General features: G+C 33.5%; 1 pseudogene; it reads left to right on the top strand.

The window, feature by feature from the left end:
- Positions 1-1,783: 1,783 nt before the first annotated feature.
- LOC120180180 lies at positions 1,784-5,732 on the top strand (annotated as a pseudogene).
- The last annotated feature ends 16,845 nt before the right edge of the window (positions 5,733-22,577 follow it).

Here is a 22,577-nt window from a genome sequence, read left to right as displayed (position 1 = left end):
GGATCAAGTCAGGTCGGGCTATTTAGATGTTATGTTCGAATTAGGTCGGGTTCATATTTAGGATGTAAAATATCCAACTCGACCAAAAAAAATAATTTTACCTTATATATTTATAGATAATTATATTATTCTTTTCAATTAAATCTCTATTTTTTATTGAATAAAAGTGATATTTTTTATAAATACATTATTTTGAGTCAGGTCAGATTCGAGTTTTATCTAAAAAAACAAATAAGTTTCGGGTCAAGTGAAGGATATATATTTTTTAAATTGCAGTCATGTCGGATGAAAGGTATATAATTTTCTAATTGGGTTAGGTTGACAGAAAACCCGACTCAACCCGACCCATGTACATCCCTTAATCAAAAGAGACTATCATGCTGTAGCTGCAATCTCAGCCTCAAAGCCTACAACAAAAACCAAGTAATCAACACAAACATATTAATAAATGTTGATTACCCAGGTAGCATAAAATATAAAAAAAAAACATGAATGACAAAGATTAACGTTATTATTGTTGAGCGGCCACGTTAATGTGAACTTTAGGGACACTCCAAAAAATGATGATTACGATCATTGAAATCATTAAAACAATATAATTCTTAGGCATCAACTAAGACATTGACATTGAACACCAAGTTTTTATCTCAAGTTCGGGGTTATTTCTATTGAATTAGGATGATGCAAAGCGGGGGAAACTCGTGATGAAAAACATAGTCCAATGATATATTGATATAACGATGGTCACATTGAAATATTTGACAAAATATGTGGGGCATTAGTGCCATTATACCTTTAAAAGACTAACCAATTGGAATGTGTAAAACATGGCGTGTGAATGACGTGGAGCGAATCGCATGAAGATGTGGATGATGATGATGTGGAGAAACCATGTACATGATGACGATTCCCTATATAGTGGCAGTTTAATGATGTTCATCGATTAATAAAACAATCACTCTAATTTTTTAATGTAATAATTTAATAAATAAAATATTCCAAACAGAGATTAATATCCCCAAAAAAGATTCATATTAAGGCGCGTGCGTCTCCCTGCGAACACTATCATCTTACTTCATCGAGCTTTGCAAGGCCCCTCCTTCCCCTTACAGACTCACAGTATCTCAAAAATTCTGATCACTTATTGACGCGTGTTTGATATTTGCAGGCTATGGCGAGTATTGCGTAAGAGAGAGAGAGAGAGGGAGGTGGTGAAAGGAGGTTATATGTCGCGTACTGTAGCCGGCAATCCAAAATTAAAAGCCGCTTTCTTGTCCCCCCAACACATCATATCGATTTACTCTGTTTTCCTTTGCCTCTCTTTCTCGTATTTAAAATGCTCTCCCTACGTAACTTAACACTATTTTTTTTTCTCCCTTCTTTAAAATTATTATTTTTAAATATGGTAAAATATGATAAAGCAAGAATATTTTCTAAGTAAAATAGTTATTTATTCCTATCAATGATTTACAAACTGAAGAAATTATCAACGGCTCGGATGAAATTAATTTGTACTCCATAACCATTGATCTGCTTTCCCTCGAAAGGCGGGGGCAGAAAGCAGGAAAAGAACAGCGGAAAAAGGAAGTGGGTAATGTTTATTTTAAGGATTGTTATTTTATATAATTTACTTATTTTAATCATAAATATTAAAATTTAAATTCTAAATAAAATTAAATATACTAAAATTTTGTCAAGTATCTTTTTCCTCATCTTAGCGAGTTTCACATCGGACAACACATAAGCTTTTGATACTTTGTGACAAATGGAGGTCCTTAGCTTTCTCTCTGAATAAAGGGGAAAAGTTCATTTTTTGCTTGGTTTTAAGTAAAAATAAGAACAGAAAAACAATTCTCTTCTTTGATTTTGATCCACCAATCCATTCAGGTATTTTGTTGTTGTTGTTGTAATATCCATTTTCCATTGTTTCAGCTCTTCTGTTTCTTAGAGAAAAAGTATTGCTTTATCTTTTCTTTTCTTTTCCTCATCTTATTTTTGTTGTTATTTTGGTTTTTGCTTTCATGTTAGCTGGTGTTTGCTTCCTGAGAAAACAGAAAAAAATTATAAGAAAGATAAAAGTGCAGGAATCTCGCTGCAGTTAGTTCTCTGTACAGTGTCTGAGTGTAGGCTGGTAGCTCATCTCTTGATTATTGATCTTAGTTAACCTCTTCTTTCATATTTATAAAGCTCAGCTTTAAATTTCGATTTTCTAGTCATTTTCTCAGCAACCAAACATGCTACAATTATTGCTTCTTTTGTATACTATCATTTCTTCTTTTAAAAAACTCTAACCCATTATTCGCTTCTTTTGGCGCGCGCGTATGGCCTTGTTGTTCTACTCTTTGCACGAATTTATAGATGGCAATACTTTGACAGAAAATGCTTAAAATTGCAGCTAAATGATTTTCAGTAAGACAACAATTTGTTTCATGTTGTACGATTCTGTTTTATCATTGTTTCAGTTGCAAGGATGCTTGGAATTTCTTCAGCTTTAGTTTTTTTTTTTTTGATTATTGATGTTGATTCTTTCTTGGATAAACCAATTCTTGTACATTTGCTTTTTTGTTCATAATTGTTTAATATGATTGCTTATCAGTTAAGAAAGAAAAGGTGCTGTTTCTAATCCTTAATATTCACCCTGCTATTATTTTATCTTATCCCGTGATATTTCATGTTCATTAAGGATCGTTTTAAACTTATGTTGTTTAATTTGATTGGGGATATTTTATAACCTATCAAAGTATCCTTTAGTTAACATAGTTGTAGATAGGATAGCGAGGTAGCTTGGTTTTCATTATTTCTTTGAATACTAAATTTGGTTTATCTTTAAAATTTGCAGACTGTAAAAGTATTGAAGCTGTTTTGTTTTCTTGAATTCTGATGTCTTTACCGCTTCTTGGCGTGGAGGGAGAGGGTCAGAGCAATGTAACTTTACTGGGTTCTTCGACCTCCATGGATAGTGTGTACCAGAGTATTGATGAATTGAAGGAGCGCATTACTTGGGCTTGTCTGATTGTTCTTCCATTGTTAGCTCTGTTGCCAGCCCTGTTTCGGACGAAAGCAATGTTAGCTTGAATCTGAAGGCAACAGAGCTTAGGCTCGGGCTTCCTGGATCCCAGTCTCCTGAAAGAAATCCAGAGCTTTGCTTGTTAGGTTCTGCTCAACTCGATGAGAAGCCTCTTTTCCCTTTGCACCCTTCAAGTGATAGTCACTGCTCTGCATCACAAAAAACTGTTGTTCTAGGCAGCAAAAGAGGGTTCTCTAATGCCATGAATGGATTCTCAGAGGTAGTGATAATTACTAACTAATAAATGGGGAGTGTAATTATTGATGTCTTGACATGCAAGGAACATACTCTATGTTGCAGGGCAATTTTCTTGCTAATTCAAAACTAGATGTGATGCTGTCATCTAGGCCTTCGGGTAACTTGGGACTGAAACCTGGTTCTATGCTTGAGAACATTGGGGCTCAACCAGCAAAAGCCAAAGAGGTCACTAACCAGAAGGTGGTCAAGGACAGGCCTCATGTTGCCAACCAAACCTGGCCTAATCCTAATGCATCTGCAAACAATAATAGTGGAGCACCTGCTACCAAGTAGGTGTGCATGGTTTTTGCTATAATTTTTTTATGTTTAACCATGAAAAGGTTCTATGGTCCTCCATTTGCAGGGCACAGGTTGTAGGTTGGCCTCCTCTTAGATCTTTTAGAAAGAACTCGTTGTCCACCACTTCAAAAAACACTGCTGAAGTAGATGGGACGGCAGGGCCCAATGCTCTTTTTGTTAAGGTCAGCATGGATGGTGCTCCTTATCTGAGGAAAGTGGACTTGAAAAACTACTCTAAATATCAAGATCTGTCTTCTGCTCTTGAAAAGATGTTTAGCTGTTTTACCATAGGTTTGCTATTTCATATAATGATTTTAGGATGCACACTTTTCATATTTTTCATTCAAGCTACTGCTATTTGTTTGCATGGATCAAGTTATTGCTATTTTACTATGATTTCAGGTCAATGTGGATCTCATGGAACCCCAGGTAGGGAGATGCTAAGTGAAAGCAAGCTGAAGGATCTGCTGCATAGATCAGAATATGTTCTTACTTATGAGGATAAAGATGGTGATCGGATGCTTGTGGGTGATGTCCCATGGGAGTAAGCCCTAAACCCGCTTTATATATGTTCTCTTCTAATATTGTGCGTCCCACCATATGATAATATGACATCATCCAGACTTCAGCCATTGAGTTGCTGCTATAAGCATATATTTTCAGGTTATTAGCTAAGTGTAAGCTATTTTACTTCTGAAGGAGTAAAAATCCACTTAATGAAGGTTTGCCTATACAAAATGAATTCATTGTAGTTGAATAAACCTAAGCATCTCACAAAGCAGGAATTGTTTCTGTCATGGTAATTCAACAATCTTTTATTAAGCTTTCTGGTCTTCTTGAGGTTTAAAAGACATGCAACAAATTAAGAAAATCTTTGACTCAGCAAGAATAACTGCCAAGTGCAAACAGTCCCTGATATGGTATGTATAAGGTTTTTATCAGCTCTTTGTTTAGCTTACCATCTGCAAGAAAAGGAAAGGTGAAACAATTGCATTTAAGAACATGTATGCTATTGCTATCTGTTGATAGGAAAACAATGAAATTCCTTAGCCCTGCAATTATTCTTCCCAGTGGTTTCCAATTTTTGGCATAATGGTTCATTTACTCGCATTTTAATTCTCTAGCCCCATAACTTCAAAGTTCGTCAGTTACATTTTTCTGCATAAATCTGAATTGGAACAAGTTGGTACATTATGCAGTTCAGTTTATGAGTATTTATTGCTTTATTTTCTACTCAAATAAATGGCAGTTCACTGCTACCTAATTCAAAGTTATGATTGTTTCAGGATGTTTACTGATACTTGCAGAAGGTTGAGGATCATGAAGAGCACTGATGCTATTGGACTTGGTAACTAATTTTATGTGTTTATTATCCTTCAATTTGCTGTTAAGGCATCATTAGCTAGTATGGGAATCAGTTTCTGTTTTTGCATTTTCTAACAAAATGCCTAAATTACATGCTAATTGTATACAGAATTATCCTGTTGACAAAAGCCTCTATGGACGTCTAAAGTTCCAAACCTTTGCCTAAATTTTGGCATTGTTTTGTGGCTTTACATTTGATGAAGTGTTCAAGCTTTGAGTTTGAGAAACTCAAAATGATGCATGAATAATGTCATCATAATTCTTCTTGCCGCTTGTATCTGCAATGAATCAAAATAGTTGTTGAGATTGTATCTCGCTGACTTCTTAATTACTTTAAATAGTGGTTTCCATATCTATAAAATATGATTATAAGGCATTTTGGTCTCTTAAATTTCAATAAATATCACCACTTTTCCTCTTTTAACTATTGGAATTGGTGCTTTGGTAAGTTGACTTGGTTAATTCAGCTTTGAATTTTGATACTGGGCTACTGTTTGTCATAACAGAACAAAATTGCAGTGCTTTCTCAACTTACTATTGAGCTCCAAGATGAACTTTATTCTATCTTAGAGTATACTAAGATTCTCGAGTTCTACATTCCTTATTCATACTTTTAAGTATGATTAAAATCAATTGACTTATCTTCTCATGGTTCTTTTCTTTCTGCGTGCAGCACCAAGGGCTGTGGATAAGCGCCTGTGCCGGAACCAAAACTAGCTGGCGTCATACATGAATTTTGCTATCCGATGCAGTTCTTACTGAAGAAATAAGAGAATGTTGCTACTTTAAGAATCTCTTTACGAGGGTATTTATATAATGTATGTCTGTTTCCATCCGGTAAAATTATGAAACCATCAAGGTTAGTGTTTTGAGTCCGAACTAGTCCCCCTTCCCTATCTTATCTTGTAAAGTGAATTGTTCATTGAACATTTGTCTCGTGTGTGTGTGTGCTTTATATGTTGAAAGCTCTCGACATTATCTGTAAACCCTGACTTGGTTGTATTAATCTTGTGTGTTGCTGCTCTGTGTGTTGTTCTGTATAACCATTTTTTCCAAGCATTTTATTTATACTGGGTATATGCTGAATATTGAAAGAGAACTTGGAAAGTGGTCAGGGGGACAAATAGTTTATTGAATTCTGTTTAGGTGTAAGTTTTTTAAAATGTAAACTATTGAGATGATTCCAGTAGTTGGGATATGTTTGTCGGGGAGTAGGCTTAACAAGCATGTGATCGGCAGCATTATTGTTATGCTCTGCTCAGAATAAATAATGCTTAATTGAGGGAAAGGAGGGACCATTAAGACTAGGTTAGGGTGAAGGTTGGTTTTAAGTGTGGAAAGTAAGGGTACCAATTGTTGGGTATTGACCTAAAGAAAAAAAGCGAGTCCAGGATGGATTATATCCATTAATTGCAGTAAGACAGATTCTGGAAAAAGTAAAATATGTACTCATAGGGGCCTGGGAACTCATCTGATACACAGAGATTGGAAACTTATAAGATTTTGATAAGATAATAGAGCTTGTCTTTATCCTAAGTTACTACAATAATGATGACGGTAAAAGGAAATTTGTCTGCTTTTGTGGCTTGGCTTCTTGTTGCTGTTGCTGGCTCAAGGTCCCTCAGGGTTGGGGAAAGTGACAATGTTGCTTTTCAAATAAGTTTTCAAAATCAGACCAGCAGTCAAAAAAACGAACGTAAATTTTTATAATATTATAAAGATTAAAATTATATCATTAACAAAAAAATAATAATTAAATTATGCAATAACTTAAATTTTTTGAGAGAACGAGCATTTCACTCAGCCTCTCAATCCATTTATACCGAGTAAAGTTTAAAAACCAGCTTTACGGGTTTAGTCTAACCTTTCAAGTTAAACAAAAATTTTAATAGTCCGCTTGAATGTGAAATTATAATTTTTATTCTTTATTTATATGAATTACAAATATGATTTAAGTGTTTAAATTATATTTTATAAATAATAAATATTAATTAATAAAAATAGGCAAAAAAGTCATCTTTGTCCTTGTATTAGACCTAGTTTATTATTTTTGCCCTTATCGTATTTTCATATCAATTTAACCCTCAAAATTATTTAATTGCATCATTCTATACCCTATCTTTAACTTAAAATCATGAATTGATAACCCTAAATCCTAAATCATAACCATATTACCTCTAAACCCTAAATCCTCACTTTAGAGTTTTAGGTTAGGGGTAGGATATAGAATGATGCAATCGAACAACTTCAAGAGTTAAATTGATGTGAAAATACGATAATACCGAAAAGATAAATCGGTTCTACTATAGGGGCAAAAGTTACCCAACGCCTTAAAATTATTATTTTTTTATTAATATCATTTTTTTTTTATTTTGAAACGTCATATTGAAATTTCACTTTCTAACTCATTAAACAACTTTTCTACTGTCACTCTAAATACTTTCCAAAAATAATCTTGACTTAGTTTTCAATATATTTATTGGAAATCGATCTAAATCTAATTAAAGTCTCGACATTCAAAAGTATTTGAGAACAATGATATTAATTGAATTAAAGGCTAATATATTTGAATTTATTGAGTGATCTTAGTGATTAAATGAAGTGCTATTATCTTAAAATTTTAGATTTTAATAATTAGGTTTGCAGAATGTATATTATGTCAATGATTAAAAAATTATAGATAAATATCATCTTATAATCACTTCATATTAATATATAATTTTTTTTACTTAAATAAATATGGGTAAGGGGTGGAGATTTTGTACAAATTACAAGGTACAGATCCAATGCGCCTTTGAGTATTGTTGGGCCAGCTAAGTTGGAGAAGAAAGGCTTTGTCAATTCAAAACATTTTATCCGAACTGTCTGGCAAAAACCCTTGCCATCAATTTCGAGGGTGCATTCCCCTGTAGTCTCAGAAACTGTCTTCCTAAGTTACACAGGAAATATGAGGTTCTGATTTTACCAACTTTTAGGACTCTTACTTGTATTGCTGGATTGTGTCAAATTTGGATATCTGGTTAAAGGCATTTGGAAGATTTGGTAATCTTTAGTCAAAATTCTCACTCATTGCAGGTTTTTTAAATGAATTAAAAGGTGTGGATGACAGCAGTGATACTGCAATTTTGTCATTGCACACCGAAAACCTTAGAGAACAAAATGTAACTTGTCTTTAAGATGCAGCTGAGATTTCCACATCATTTGAACTCTTATAGCCCATGTCTAGTATTTAGTATTTTTATCAGCTTTCACTAGCTTTTAAGAATAATTGTAGGCCTCTTGGCGCTTTCACTTTTATCATCTAATAATTAAGCACTCGGTATTCTGTAGATCCACTTGACTGATCAAGTTGATGAAAATGCCTTCAAATTTGCTTATAATTATGAATCTTGATTCGAGAATCACATGGAGAAATGATTGCATTTTGTCTTTACGGTGAAATAATATGATATATGAGATCTCTGCCCACTCCATCTATGACTCAAAAAAAAAAAAAAAGAGTATGCCATCCTCCTGCAACATCTGCAGATGATTATTAATCTTCTGGCCTTCCATCTATGATCTATGTTATGCTAGTAAAGATGGCAACAAGAATCTGTTAAAGAAAAAATGAAAATGAAGGGTTAAGCATAGTAGGCTTGAAAATATTGATGCAAGTTTGGTTCTATTGTGAAAAGAAAGAAAAAACTTATGATGCCATATGGTGTAACGGAGGTGATGTAAGACAAAGCCTTGGTATAATTTGGATAACTTTGAGATTATTGAGTTACCAGCTGTACTCCCCCTCTTGAAGTTGACACTACTGTCTGAAACCTGATTGAAAAACTACCGTCACAGTCAATTTAGAGCAGCCCCCACATTACTTGTTCTTGTAATTGTTTGCTGTAGTTTTCATTTTCAAGAACTTTCCCACCGTATCCCAATTCTCCATCCTTTGAAACTGACTTTTAGATCAGATATGATTGATAAAGGGACAGTCTCTTCTAAAAATTTTAAATTATCATATGTTTTTTTTATGATTTTTTTAGTACTGATCTATTTTCATCGCTTTTAAAATTTTATAAATTTATTATTTCTTAAAATTTTAAATCTGTGAGCCGTGTCTAGCAAGCTAGACAGATAGCGATAGAACTCAAAAGTTTCTGTTAGAAGATTAGAAACGCTAAGGGCGAGAGAAATAATAAATAATGAAACCAAAGTGAACTAAAGTGGTAGCTAAGATTCACTAGAATTTGGAAGGCAAAAAGGCAAAGAGCATAACTAAACTCTAGTGGTATTATGTTTCATTACGTTACGTGTTCATTCAAAGTCGCAATTTTATCTATTAAAGGAGTCTTGTGGGATTGAAAACGATGTAAGTGCTTATATATCTGATTATATCGTAATGTATATCGCTGTCGTAGAATTTAGAACTCATCTCTAAGAACATGACGATAACGAATTTTGTTTTGTGTTTTGCAATGTCATGTTTTGAAAAGGAAAGAGATATTAATGTCATATTAAAAAATGAAAATAAAACTTTAAAATTTATAAGCGGTGATGTTGCACATCCTATCAAACATGTTTTTTTGGAAAGATGATAATGGTCATATGAAGAGTAGCATCAAAGTAATCCTTAACTATTAATTTTACATTGAATGTCCCAATTATTGGAGTAGATAATGTGGAAAAATCAAAAGCAGTCGGCTGCTAGGCTGCTGATTTTTTGTTTTTTTATTATTATTTTTGTTGAATTATGCAAGGGATAATTACAACATTTAATCATTGTACTTTAGGGTATTTACAAGATTAGCCCTTAGGTTTCAACTATAAATACCCTAGCTCATTTAGCTTCAAATCATCCCAAAGCATTCTAGTTTTCTTCCAATACTAGAGAATTTAGAGAGTTTCTTGAGAGTTGTTTTCTTCTTTTTATCAAGAGAGAATTATCATTGTTTTCTCCTTGGTAGATAGAGAGAAGTTGTAATTCCTATTTTCTCATAGTGAAATTTTTCTACCGTTGCCCGTGGTTTTTACCCTATATTATTTAGGGGTTTTCCACGTAAATTTTGTGTCTCTTTTATCTTCATTTTTATTTTCTCAAATTATCAGTTGTGATTTTGCTCTATCCGATAGCCGTCTTCCGCAACAATTGGTATCAGAGCTAGATTAGAGTGTGTAATATCTGCTTATTGTCTTTGTGGTTGCCACCAAAAGGTGGATCCTCCAACATAAGAAAGTAAGAAGGTATTACCCATTATTTGAAGGTTCCAGAGAACTATTCACGATAGTGAAATAGTGGGAGCTATCCGTAATAGAAGCTATGACAACAAAATTTGATATTGAAAAATTCAATGGGAGAAATTTCTCACTGTGGAAATTGAAGATGAAGGCCATCCTGAGGAAAGACGGGTGTCTAGCGGCTATCAATGAAAGGCCGGTGGATTTCGTAGATGACATCAAATGGAACGAGATGGACGGGAATGCTATGGCAAACATTCATCTAGCATTAGCAGATGAAGTATTGTCAAGCATCGAGGAGAAAAAGACAGCTAAGGAGATATGGGATCATCTCACCAAATTGTACGAGGCCACATCGTTGCACAATAAAATTTTCCTTAAAAGGAAATTGTACACTCTCCGTATGTCAGAATCTACTTCAGTGACAGAGCACTTAAATACACTGAACACCTTATTTTCTCAGCTTACATCCTTAAGCTGTAAAATAGGAGAACAAGAACGTGCTGAACTTCTACTTCAAAGTCTACCGGATTCGTATGATCAACTCATCGTCAACTTGACAAATAGTAATGTCACCAGTCTAGTCTTCGATGACGTTGCAGCTGCTGTTCTACAAGAAGAAAATCGGCGCAAGAACAAGGAAGACAAACAAGTAAATCTGCAACAAGCAGAAGCGTTGACAACGACGAGAGGGAGATCAACAGAACGTGGCCAAAGCAGCAGTCACAAACATGGTAGATCGAAGTCCAGAAGCAAAAAGAATTTAAAGTGCTACCACTGTGGAAAGAAGGGTCACTTGAAGAAGGATTGTTGGAGTCTCAATAAAAACTCCAATCCACAAGGCAATACCGCAAACACTTCAGATGATGGAGATGCTCTATGTTGTGAAGCGTCAACTACCGTGGAAGGCAGAAAGAGATATACAGATATATGGCTCATTGATTCGGGAGCAACATATCACATGACCTCAAGAAGAGAATGGTTCCATCATTATGAACCTGTCTTAGGAGGATCTGTCTATAGTTGCAATGATCATGCCTTAGATATCGTTGGCGTGGGAACCATCAAATTGAAGATGTATGATGGAACAATTAAAGTTGTTCGAGATGTACGGCACGTGAAAGGCCTGAAGAAAAATTTATTATCCTACGGATTGTTGGATAATAATGCAAGCAAGATTGAAACACATAAAGGAATCATGAAGGTGTTCCGTGGAGCGCTTGTGGTGCTGAAAGGCGAAAAGATAGCTGCAAACTTGTACATGCTGAAGGGAGAGACTTTGCTAGAAGCAGAAGCCTCTGTTGCCTCATGTAGTTCAGATTCTGCAATGTTATGGCATAAGAAACTTGGACACATGTCAGAACAAGGAATGAAAGTCCTTGTGGAGCAAAAGCTACTTCCCAGCTTAACAAATGTATCACTTCCTTTGTGTGAGCATTGTATAACAAGTAAGCAACACCGGTTGAAATTCAACACATCAAATTCTAGAGGCAAAAGTGTTCTAGAATTGGTTCACTCTGACGTATGGCAAGCACCAGTCACATCCCTAGGCAGAGCAAAATACTTTGTCTCATTTTTTGATGACTACTCCAGGAGATGTTGGGTGTACCCTATTAAGAAGAAGTCAGATGTTTTTGCAACTTTCAAAAACTTCAAAGCGCGGGTGGAACTTGATTCTGGAAATAAGATCAAGTGTTTCATAACAGATAATGGAGGAGAATACACAAGCGAAGAATTTGATGACTTTTGCAAGAGAGAAGGCATCAAAAGACAGTTCACAGTGGCGAACACTCCTCAACAAAATGGAGTGGCAGAGCGGATGAACAGAACCTTGTTAGAAAGAACACGAGCAATGTTGAGGGATGCAGGCCTAGAAAAATCATTCTGGGCAGAAGCAGTCAATACCGCCTGTTATTTGGTGAATCGAGCTCCATCAACTGTAATAGAGCTGAAGACACCAATGGAGATGTGGACTGGTAAACCAGCTGATTATTCAAACCTCCATGTATTTGGAAGTATTGTGTACGTGATGTACAACTCCCAAGAAATTTCGAAGTTGGATCCAAAATCCAGGAAATGCAAATTCTTGGGGTATGCTGATGGAGTAAAGGGTATCGCTTGTGGGATCCCACTGCCCGCAAAGTGATCATTAGCAGGGATGTTATCTTTGTAGAAGATAAGCTACAAAGAAAGAAGACGATGCTAGCGCTGAAAAGTCAAAGATTACTCATATACATGTGGAAAGGAGGTTGAACAAGGAGATTCTTCTGAAGCAGAACCAGCTCATGATGAACAAGAACTAGAGAGTTCTGAAGCTCCAATAACTCGTCAATCAGATCGTGTGAGAAGACGTCCCAATTGGCACTCAGATTATGTTATAGAAGGTAATATTGCATACTGCCTTTTAACAGAGGACGGTGAGCCATCAACATACCAGGAGGCAATAAACAGCTCAGATGCTTCATTATGGATGATGGCGATGCAAGAAGAAATCGAAGCCCTTCATAAAAATAATACATGGGACCTTGTGCCACTACCACAAGGAAGGAAGCCAATTGGTAACAAATGGGTCTTCAAAATCAAGCGAAATGTTGACGATCAAGTGGAGAGGTACCGTGCAAGACTGGTGGTCAAAGGATATGCTCAAAAAGAAGGTATTGATTTCAATGAAATTTTTTCTCCTGTGGTTCGACTAACAACAGTTCGAGTACTCTTGGCAATATGTGCTACATTGAACTTACATCTAGAGCAGCTAGATGTTAAAACAGCTTTTCTTCATGGAAATCTTGAAGAAGAGATTTATATGCTCCAGCCTGAAGGTTTTGAAGAAAAAGAAAAGAAGAACTTGGTTTGCAGGTTGAACAAATCTCTGTACGGTCTAAAGCAGGCGCCGAGGTGTTGGTATAAGAGATTTGATTCCTTCATTATGTGCCTTGGATACAACAGACTTAATGCAGACCCTTGTGCTTATTTCAAGAGGTCTGGTGATAACGATTTTGTTATATTGATGTTGTATGTGGATGACATGTTGGTTGCAGGACCCAACAAAGATCATATTGAAGAATTAAAGGCACAACTGGCTAGGGAATTTGAAATGAAGGACTTGGGATCAGCAAACAAGATTCTAGGGATGCAAATTCACCGAGACAGAAGTAATAGGAAGATTTGGCTTTCACAAAAGAATTACTTGAAGAAGATCTTGTCACGATTCAGCATGCAAGATTGTAAGCCAATTTATACTCCTCTTCCTATTAACTTCAAATTATCCTCCAGTATGAGTCCTAGCAGTGAAGAAGAGAGGATGAAGATGTCTCGAATACCGTATGCATCAGCAGTGGGAAGTTTAATGTTTGCTATGATATGCACAAGACCAGACATTGCACAAGCAGTGGGAGTGGTTAGTCGGTACATGGCGAATCCAGGCAAAGAGCATTGGAATACAGTAAAGAGGATGCTAAGATACATCAAGGGAACCTCAAATGTTGCATTATGTTACGGAGGATCAAACTTACTAATAAATGGTTATGTAGATTCTGACTATGCAGGGGATTTGGATAAAAGCAAATCTACTACAGGATATGTGTTCAAAGTTGCTGGTGGAGCTGTAAGCTGGGTTTCAAAATTGCAGTCAGTTGTGGCTACATCTGTAACATCCTCCATGTCGGGTAAGTGATTAATTTGCAAAGTTTCAACATTTGGTGATTAAAGTAGAATAATTATATAGTTTAAAAAGTAAGGTTAGTAAATATGAAATTAAGGTGAGGACCAAATGGTCATTTGCAAGGAATTTCTAATTAAAATAAAAATGTTATGGGGTATATGAGACCCACGTGTAATATTAGGTTCCAGAACCCTCCCATTTCTTCTTCCTTCTTCCTTATTTTCTTCTCTTCCTTCTCTCAACGTTGGGCTTGCAATTAAAGGTAAGAATCTGAACCTTGGTAGTTTCTTTGATTTTTAAGATTGGAAATGAAAGCTTGGATGTTATATAAGCTAAAGGAAAGCTTATATGACATTAAAAAAACAAGATAAGTGATTTAGAGAATGATTTGGAAAATGAGTTTTTAGATGAAATTTTGATATGGATGAGTTTTTGATGTTTAAATCAGATTTTTGACTTGTCAAGAAGCTAACTAAGAAGTATGAGGTGTTAGAATTCAAATTAGAACATATTGGAATTTGGGTTGGATTCTTAAATTCTACATGGAGAATTAGATTTCTAGGTTTTAGAGGTATTTAATGGATAATAATCAGTTTAAGTAAGTGTATGAGAGCTAAGAGTAGTAAAGGGATTGAAATATGTAAGTTTGAGCTGAAATGGGATGATTTCCGAGCTCAAATTAGGATTTCTGGGTTAGGGGAATCGGTACCCATTCAAGGGGAACCGATACCCCCTCAACGAAATGAATTTCCAGAATGCTAGAGGGGAATCGGTACCCCCAGGGGGGAACCGATACCCCCTCATCGTATATGAAATTCCAGATTGCTTGAGGGGAATCGATACCCCTAAGGGGGGGAACCGATTCCCCCATGAGAAAAAGAAGAAGAAAGAAAAGAAAGCAAGACTAAGCTATAAATTCTTTAAATTAGTAAGCTATTAAAGCTTAATTGCAAGACATAGACATCTGATGATCATCTTAAAAATTATGTTTATGTAGATACCGAGCCTACTCGAGTTCGGGAACAATCTACAAGTAGGATCGATCAAGGAAAAGGCAAAGAAGTATAGGTGAGTGCATATGCATAGCATGAATATAATAGTATGTTCAGTTCTAGACTTGTGATAAGTCTAGATTCCATATTTTGACATATGATTACATTCCATATTATGATACATGACATGAATTTGTATTAAATGTATTACATGACATGAATTCATATTATATGTATTACATGACATGAATATGCAGAAAAAGTTATATGCACTATGTGATAAAGGTATGTAAATGATATGCCTATGTGTTAAAGGTATGGAAATACTATGTCTACGCGATATGAACTACGGGAAATGTATAAGCCCATGTTATGTAGATGAGAACTATAGGTATAGTTGGCATGCCAAGGGTAGAGGGTATACTCGGTTCTTTAGGACATATGTATATCCTTTGGAACCTGTGTGAAGTCTTGAAAGACACATACTTGATCCATAGTATATGTATATGATTCTTAAGGAATTCTACGTGGTCCTTATGGACATAATTCTACGGGCACTTCGGTGCAATTCTACGGGCACTTCAGTGCAATTCTACGGGGCACTTCGGTGCATTTATACGAGCTGTGGTGACAGCATAGTGCACAACCTCACATTACTCAAATACCTTAGGTTCTCAATATGCTATCATGGGCCAATAAACTTATTAATACAGAATAATGAATGTTACAGTCATACGCTTACAGGTATGGATATTGATGAAGTATACTATATTGATTAAGTACATGTTTGCATCTCATCTCATATGATCCTGACATTTTCATTACATTACATTGCCTTATTATTATTGCCTCACTAAGTCGATGACTTAGCGTGTGAGTGTTTCACACGTAGGATCCGAGGAATTAGACGAGACAGGTGAAACAGCTTGACAGTATTACTCCTGCAACCATCAGATCAGAAGCAACTTAATCAGTAGGTTATTTTGTTATGTAAATGGCAGTTGGCATGTAATTAAAGGGTTAAGTTGTGTATGCTCTGAATATTTTGGTAAACTTATATTACAGTATGTATATTATTGTATTTTTCTTAATACAAGTACAAATATTTTACTATTATTTATTAAGAGTTGTGTTTTAAAGTCAATGTAGTATCTCTGACTCATATCCGGGTCGGGTATGGGTTGGGGGTGTTACAACATCCACAACAGAGGCAGAATATGTAGCAGCTACACAAGCCAGTAAAGAAGCAATTTGGTTGAAGATGCTATTGGAGGAGCTTGGGCACAATCAAGAGTATGTCTCTCTGTTTTGTGACAGTCAAAGCGCCTTGCATCTAGCAAGGAATCCAGCATTTCATTCAAGAACAAAGCACATACGAGTTCAGTACCATTTCATTCGTGAAAAGGTTGAAGAAAGAACGGTAGATATGCAGAAGATCCATACCAAAGACAACATAGCAGATTTCATGACGAAGGCAATCAACGCTGATAAATTTACCTGGTGTCGATCCTCTTGTGGCCTGTCAGAGACGTAAGCAACATGATGGTACAAGGTAGAAAGAATGGTGTGAAGATATGATTGTTCCAATCAAATCTTCAAGTGGGAGATTGTGGAAAAATCAAAAGCAGCCGGCTGCTAGGCTGCTGATTTTTGGTTTTTTTATTATTATTTTTGTTGAATTATGCAAGGGATAATTACAACATTTAATCATTGTACTTTAGGGTATTTACAAGATTAGCCCTTAGGTTTCAACTATAAATACCCTAGCTCATTTAGCTTCAAATCATCCCAAAGCATTCTAGCTTTCTTCCAATACTAGAGAATTTAGAGAGTTTCTTGAGAGTTGTTTTCTTCTTTTTATCAAGAGAGAATTATCATTGTTTTCTCCTTGGTAGATAGAGAGAAGTTGTAATTCCTATTTTCTCATAGTGAAATTTTTCTACCGTTGCCCGTGGTTTTTACCCTATATTATTTAGGGGTTTTCCACGTAAATTTTGTGTCTCTTTTATCTTCATTTTTATTTTCTCAAATTATCAGTTGTGATTTTTCTCTATCCGATAGCCGTCTTCCGCAACAGATAAAGTAGATAATTGTTACGATAACCTATGATGTGAATATTACGATATTGAATCGTAGAGAATGTGTATTAAGTGTGGGAGAATATCATATCTTAGAAAGGTGAGACACACTAACTCTACAACAAGGAAATAAATGGAGGTCATAAAATTTATAAATAATAGTATTGCATCTTTTATCAAACATGTCTTTTGAAAAGAAGAAAACGATCATGTTACACTTTACATACTTGCCAACAATTCGCTTAGTTTGAGAAGTAGGTACGAAAGTCCAAAGGTGTTTTAAGGAGTATGAACACTTGTTAATCTTCAAGGGTGGAACTTCAAGTCTTCATCAGTTTAAAGGCAATGATAATTTAGATCATCTTTTCTCTTTTCCATTACTTCTCTAATCTAAGTTTACCATATAATATAAGAAGAGAAAATGATATCCACTTACCTGTCCTTAATGACTTTTACAAACCCAATTACTGGAGCATTGGTCCACTTTTTTGACATTTAGACGACTACGACAACATGCACATTAATGGGAAAACAACTAGCTAGGTTATCAGATTTTGATCCTGTGTGGCATGCTCTTATCTGTAGAAAGACAGCAACATGCAAAAAGGGTTTTCATAAGAAGAAACCTTGATTTCAAGCATGCATGGGAAAGAGTGTTTTGTATGGTTAGGCAAAAGCCAAAAGGGTTTTCCACCGGATCTAAAGAAAGGGGTATGCATGGAGAGTTTTGGACGAAAAGTTGTTGCCGAAATTTTGGAATTCGAAAGAATCCTGGGTAGGGTTAGTAATAATCGATGGCTATCATAATCTAAATGGGCCAAACTTGTATATATCCCAATCATTATGTCAAGCAACCAAGCTCATGCCAGTTGTAAATCATGTCTACAAATGAAATGCACGTCATTTTTTAAGGTAAAAATGCATGATAATGGGAGTAGATTTGATTCAATATCTGTTAGTTGATGATAGCTGGAGTCGTCATCAAAGGGCAATGTGGAACATTAACGGATTCATGTATTATCTTTTTAATATATAAATTTACCGATAAGTTGAAAAATAGTGTATACATCAACATTTAAACAATATAAATTTTTTTTTTGGTTGCGCTCCCGGTTCTCAAATCTTCACCTTGATAAATACGGACTGACACGGGTCGCACACCTGGTTGTGGTGGATGAGTCTCACAACGAGAATTTTCTGCATACTCAATGACTTGAACTCAAGATATACTTAAGCGGAATCAAGTTGCTTACCATTTGAACCAACCCTCATTAGTCTATAAAATAATTTTCAGAAATTGTTTTCTAAAAATTATAATCCATTTTTCATAATCTAGTTTTCTAAAAATTATAATCCATTTTCAAAATTTATTTTCAATGAAACAAACGTACCCTAAAAAATGTGATTGAGTAACAAGTATATGCATGGGTCAAATTAAATAAAATTATGTAGGTATCAAACTAATAATTTAATTATAGTATAATTAGGATTCATAATTGACTATCCGTAATTTCAAGTATCCGACAAAGCATATACATGTATTTTCAGTAATTGAAAAAATAGTTTGTTATAGTCCGTGAAAATCGGATATGCACAAGTCAATTATTCGAAATAATCAGATCAAGTCACATGATATCCGAAATAATTTAAGTATTTTTTCACAAATCATACAATTTAAAAAATTTATATAGACAAACATTAAACTTAACACTTAAAAGTTCAAATTGTATAATCTAAACATAAAATTTAAAATTCTAAGAAATAAATACAACTAAATATATATGATCTTTTGGTGATCATTTTTCTAATGATCAAGTATCACCTTAAGTCCGTTGTGTTGGTTGATCAAGCCAAATCTTTATTCATCCAAGCAAATTCCAACTCCTTTATCACAAAATCCCACCTTACTTTTATATTAAAAAAACTCCTTCAGCTCCACCTTTTTCACCAGTTTCTAAGGGGAAAATAATACCAAGTGAATGCCGGCAGGCCCAGACATTTTATAATACCGAGAATAGCCTTGCTTATCAACCCAGAAATAATGAATATATGATTCATGGGGGATCCCAGTAGTTATAGTAGTTTTATATTTACATACATGTGCCCATTAAAATCCCCAACTCTTAAATGAATAAATTTGCAAAAGTATTCCGTCAGAAATTAATCAATGTTAAACTTGTGTGGTTCGTGTGTTTTCACCGTGAAAGAACCTTGGACTCACCATTTCAATATCATCTCCGTCTCATTAGTTTATACTGATTTTTATGATGGTGGTAGGCTGGTTGCCAACGCACCAGTTTAGCCTCCACATTTAAATATTCACGAGAAATCAAGGAATGTCATCTTCTCTGTAATCCTAATATTACTGCCAAGGGCAATTAAAAAAAAATAAATAATATTACTGTCAAATATCGCAGAACATGAAATCTGCGTAATCTCCCAAATTAGGTTAAAAAGATTACTACATGATTTGGTCAATGATTAGTTAGGGTAATTATAAGATAATATTTATTTTAAAATTTATCAGTCATTTGATAATAAACACTTAAACATTCATTGAAATATTGTATTTAAATCCAAAATCTCCAAAAATAAACATTCTTTTAATAACTGAATTCAATTAATTCTTACGATTTGGTGAATGATTTTACGTACACTTCTCCCATGTGATTCAAATTAAGTACGATCTTAAAGACGTATTCTCTTACATCAGAGTGTAGCTTAGGGATTTAATAAAAGGGTAAAGAGGGAAAGTTCAATGATGGTTGATAAGACACTGAACATGGGTGACCAAATACAGGTGCTCTAAATAATATTTAGTCAACAGCATAAATTAGTTTATTAAGATGGCTTTTTGGTGCTTTGACATAAAATATTAATTAAATTATCAAAATTATAAGCAACCGTTCTCAACATGGGGGGGGGGGTAGCAAATGATGGGATCTTTTCCATATGGGTTGTCCAATCTGGTCATGTGATATGTGGGCATTTGCCCCAATTTTCTATCTCAACCAAATACAAAAACCCACATAATTAAAGAAATTAAATACAATAATTAGTTTTGTAATTATTAGTTAGAGCTAGAGGTTGAGAAGTAGGTATCTGATATAGTTTTATTAATATCTGTTGGGGGGGGGGGGGTTTGATCATGTTAGTTTGTTCAAAGATAATTATTTTATTAATCTCTCTCCCATGATTAGAAACCCAAAAGAATATTAATCATTTTTAAAAGAATAGAAAACCTTAGATGGACTAATTGATCTAAATCTTGAGACGGAGAAGTTTACAAAGTCAGATTCATTTATCTTATTCTAGACCTGGCCTCTTCAATGATTATATTATATATATAGTGAAAAAATAACGTAATTATATGAATAAATTAAGCTCCAAAAAGAAAAGAAAAAAAGAAAAAGGAAATTGAAAATAAGGGTTTGGAGTTTTCTTCACAAGGACAGGAAATTAAGACCATGAAACATATGATCTTATCAAATCATTAACCTTTTTGTTACGTTAAAAAAATATCGACATATTTCATTAAAATAGTATGTAACAAAACATTAGACCATATGAAAATTAATAGATTACGGTAGTTTTACGTATATAGATTTAAATGATCAAATTTTGTTCGACTTTTGTATCTAAATTTAATACAGACATAGTAATAGATGAATATGTTCTTTAAAAACAATAGAATATTAAAAACTAGTTTTAGAACAATATATTATATATTTTATAATCGTATTAAATAACATTTTGTACAAATCAAGCCATGGGTTAAATAGTGAAGACGAATAAAATTCTCCAGGCCATTGTTGATCTTTCAGTCTCATCTTTTAACTTTTATCAACACATATACACCCAACTCGAATTCATAACATTATCAATTTAATGTTAACTAATTCATATAATTAATTAATACATAGTAATAGCATATATTTGAAACATTATATCATATATGGATAAGTTTACAGTGTAGTCACATATTAAAATACACCACGAATACAACACATCGAACACACCACCGATTAAATTGTCCTTATTCAAAAAATATAAAAGGGTAAATTATATGTTGAATACCTAAATTGTCACTTTTGTTTCATTTTAGTGTCTAATTTTTTTTAAAATCATACTTAACGTTTAGTTTAAATTTTAATTTGACACCCCGCCATTAAAAACTTAACTTTCATGTTGATGTGGCATGACATGTCAATTTTTTTATTTTTTTATTTTCACATCACCTTTCTTTGTTAGTTTTTTAAATTAATTTTATTCATTCAATTAGACGGTGACATGTGTCATTACCATAATGATAAAATGAAGGAAATCATTCTTGCTCCCAACGTGAATTGAATACGGGACATTTCATGAGATGCAAGACACTCAACCATTGAGCTAAACAAATAATTTAGGTTAATTTCACCACATTTCGTATTTAACTTATATAAAGGTATCACCACAAAATGAATATTTTCAGATAATTATAAAATTCAAATACGAGACGCTTTAAATTAATAATAACCGAAATTTTAGTCACTCAATTCTGGTATGAATTTTTTTTGTTATATTGAAATTAATACTTATATTATTATTAAATTAAAAGACTAATATATTTAATTTTAAAAATCATATTGTTTATTTATTATTTATAATATTTACTTAAAAATAAATAGTTAACAAAGTCTTTTAATTTAATAATGATATAAGTAAGTATTAAGTTTAATATAATAAACAATTAAATAATTTTTTAAATATTTTAAATATAACTTTTTTAGAATGATTTAATATAAATTTTATAAATATATATATATATATATATATATTAATTAATTTTTATTTATAAATAAAATGAAAAATTAGTTTTTTTAATTTAATAATGATATAAGTAAATATTAAGTTCGGTATAATAAAAAACAATTCACACTATAGTTGAGTGGTTAATCTCTCAGTTATTAATTTAAAATATCTCATATTCAAATCTTATAATCATTGGAAAATATTTATTTTGTGGCGACACCATTATATAAGTTAAATATAAAACGTGGTGAAATATATCTAAATGACTAACTTAGTTCAATGCTTGAGTGCTTTGCAGCTCATGCAAATGTCCTAGGTTCATTTCATGTTGGGAGCAAGAATGATTCGTTTCATTTTATACTAGATGTTGACACATGTCACAATCTAATTGATTGAATAAAAGTAATTAAAAAATGTCAATGGGAAAGAGAAAGGTGATTTCAAAACAAAACAAAAATCACATGTCATACTATATTAGCATTATTGATAAGTTTTTAACGGTGTGATGAAAAATTAAAATTTAAACTAAACATTAAATGTGATTTTGAAATAAAAAATGAAGTTTAAGAATTAAAATGAAACAAAAGTGATAATTTAGGTATTAAAGGCATATCTTACCCTTTTAATATTTACTTAATGAGGATAATTTAATTAGTTATGCATTTCAGTCGGTCACATTAATGGTGTATTTCGGTATATGACATGTACAATATAACTTTCTTATCTTATGCATATAAGTAGTTGCTCCAGGAAAAAAAATTTAATTTGAAAAATAAATTAAAAACTTGCATCGAACAGGGATAATAATATATATTATAAATAATGTAAAATAAAAATTAAATTTCATTGAATTTTATAAAATA

This window comes from Hibiscus syriacus, unplaced genomic scaffold, assembly GCF_006381635.1.
Source record: "Hibiscus syriacus cultivar Baekdansim isolate YM2019G1 unplaced genomic scaffold, ASM638163v2 tig00112491_pilon, whole genome shotgun sequence".
Classification (NCBI taxonomy): Eukaryota; Viridiplantae; Streptophyta; class Magnoliopsida; order Malvales; family Malvaceae; genus Hibiscus; species Hibiscus syriacus.
This window is presented reverse-complemented; position numbering and strand designations above follow the sequence as displayed.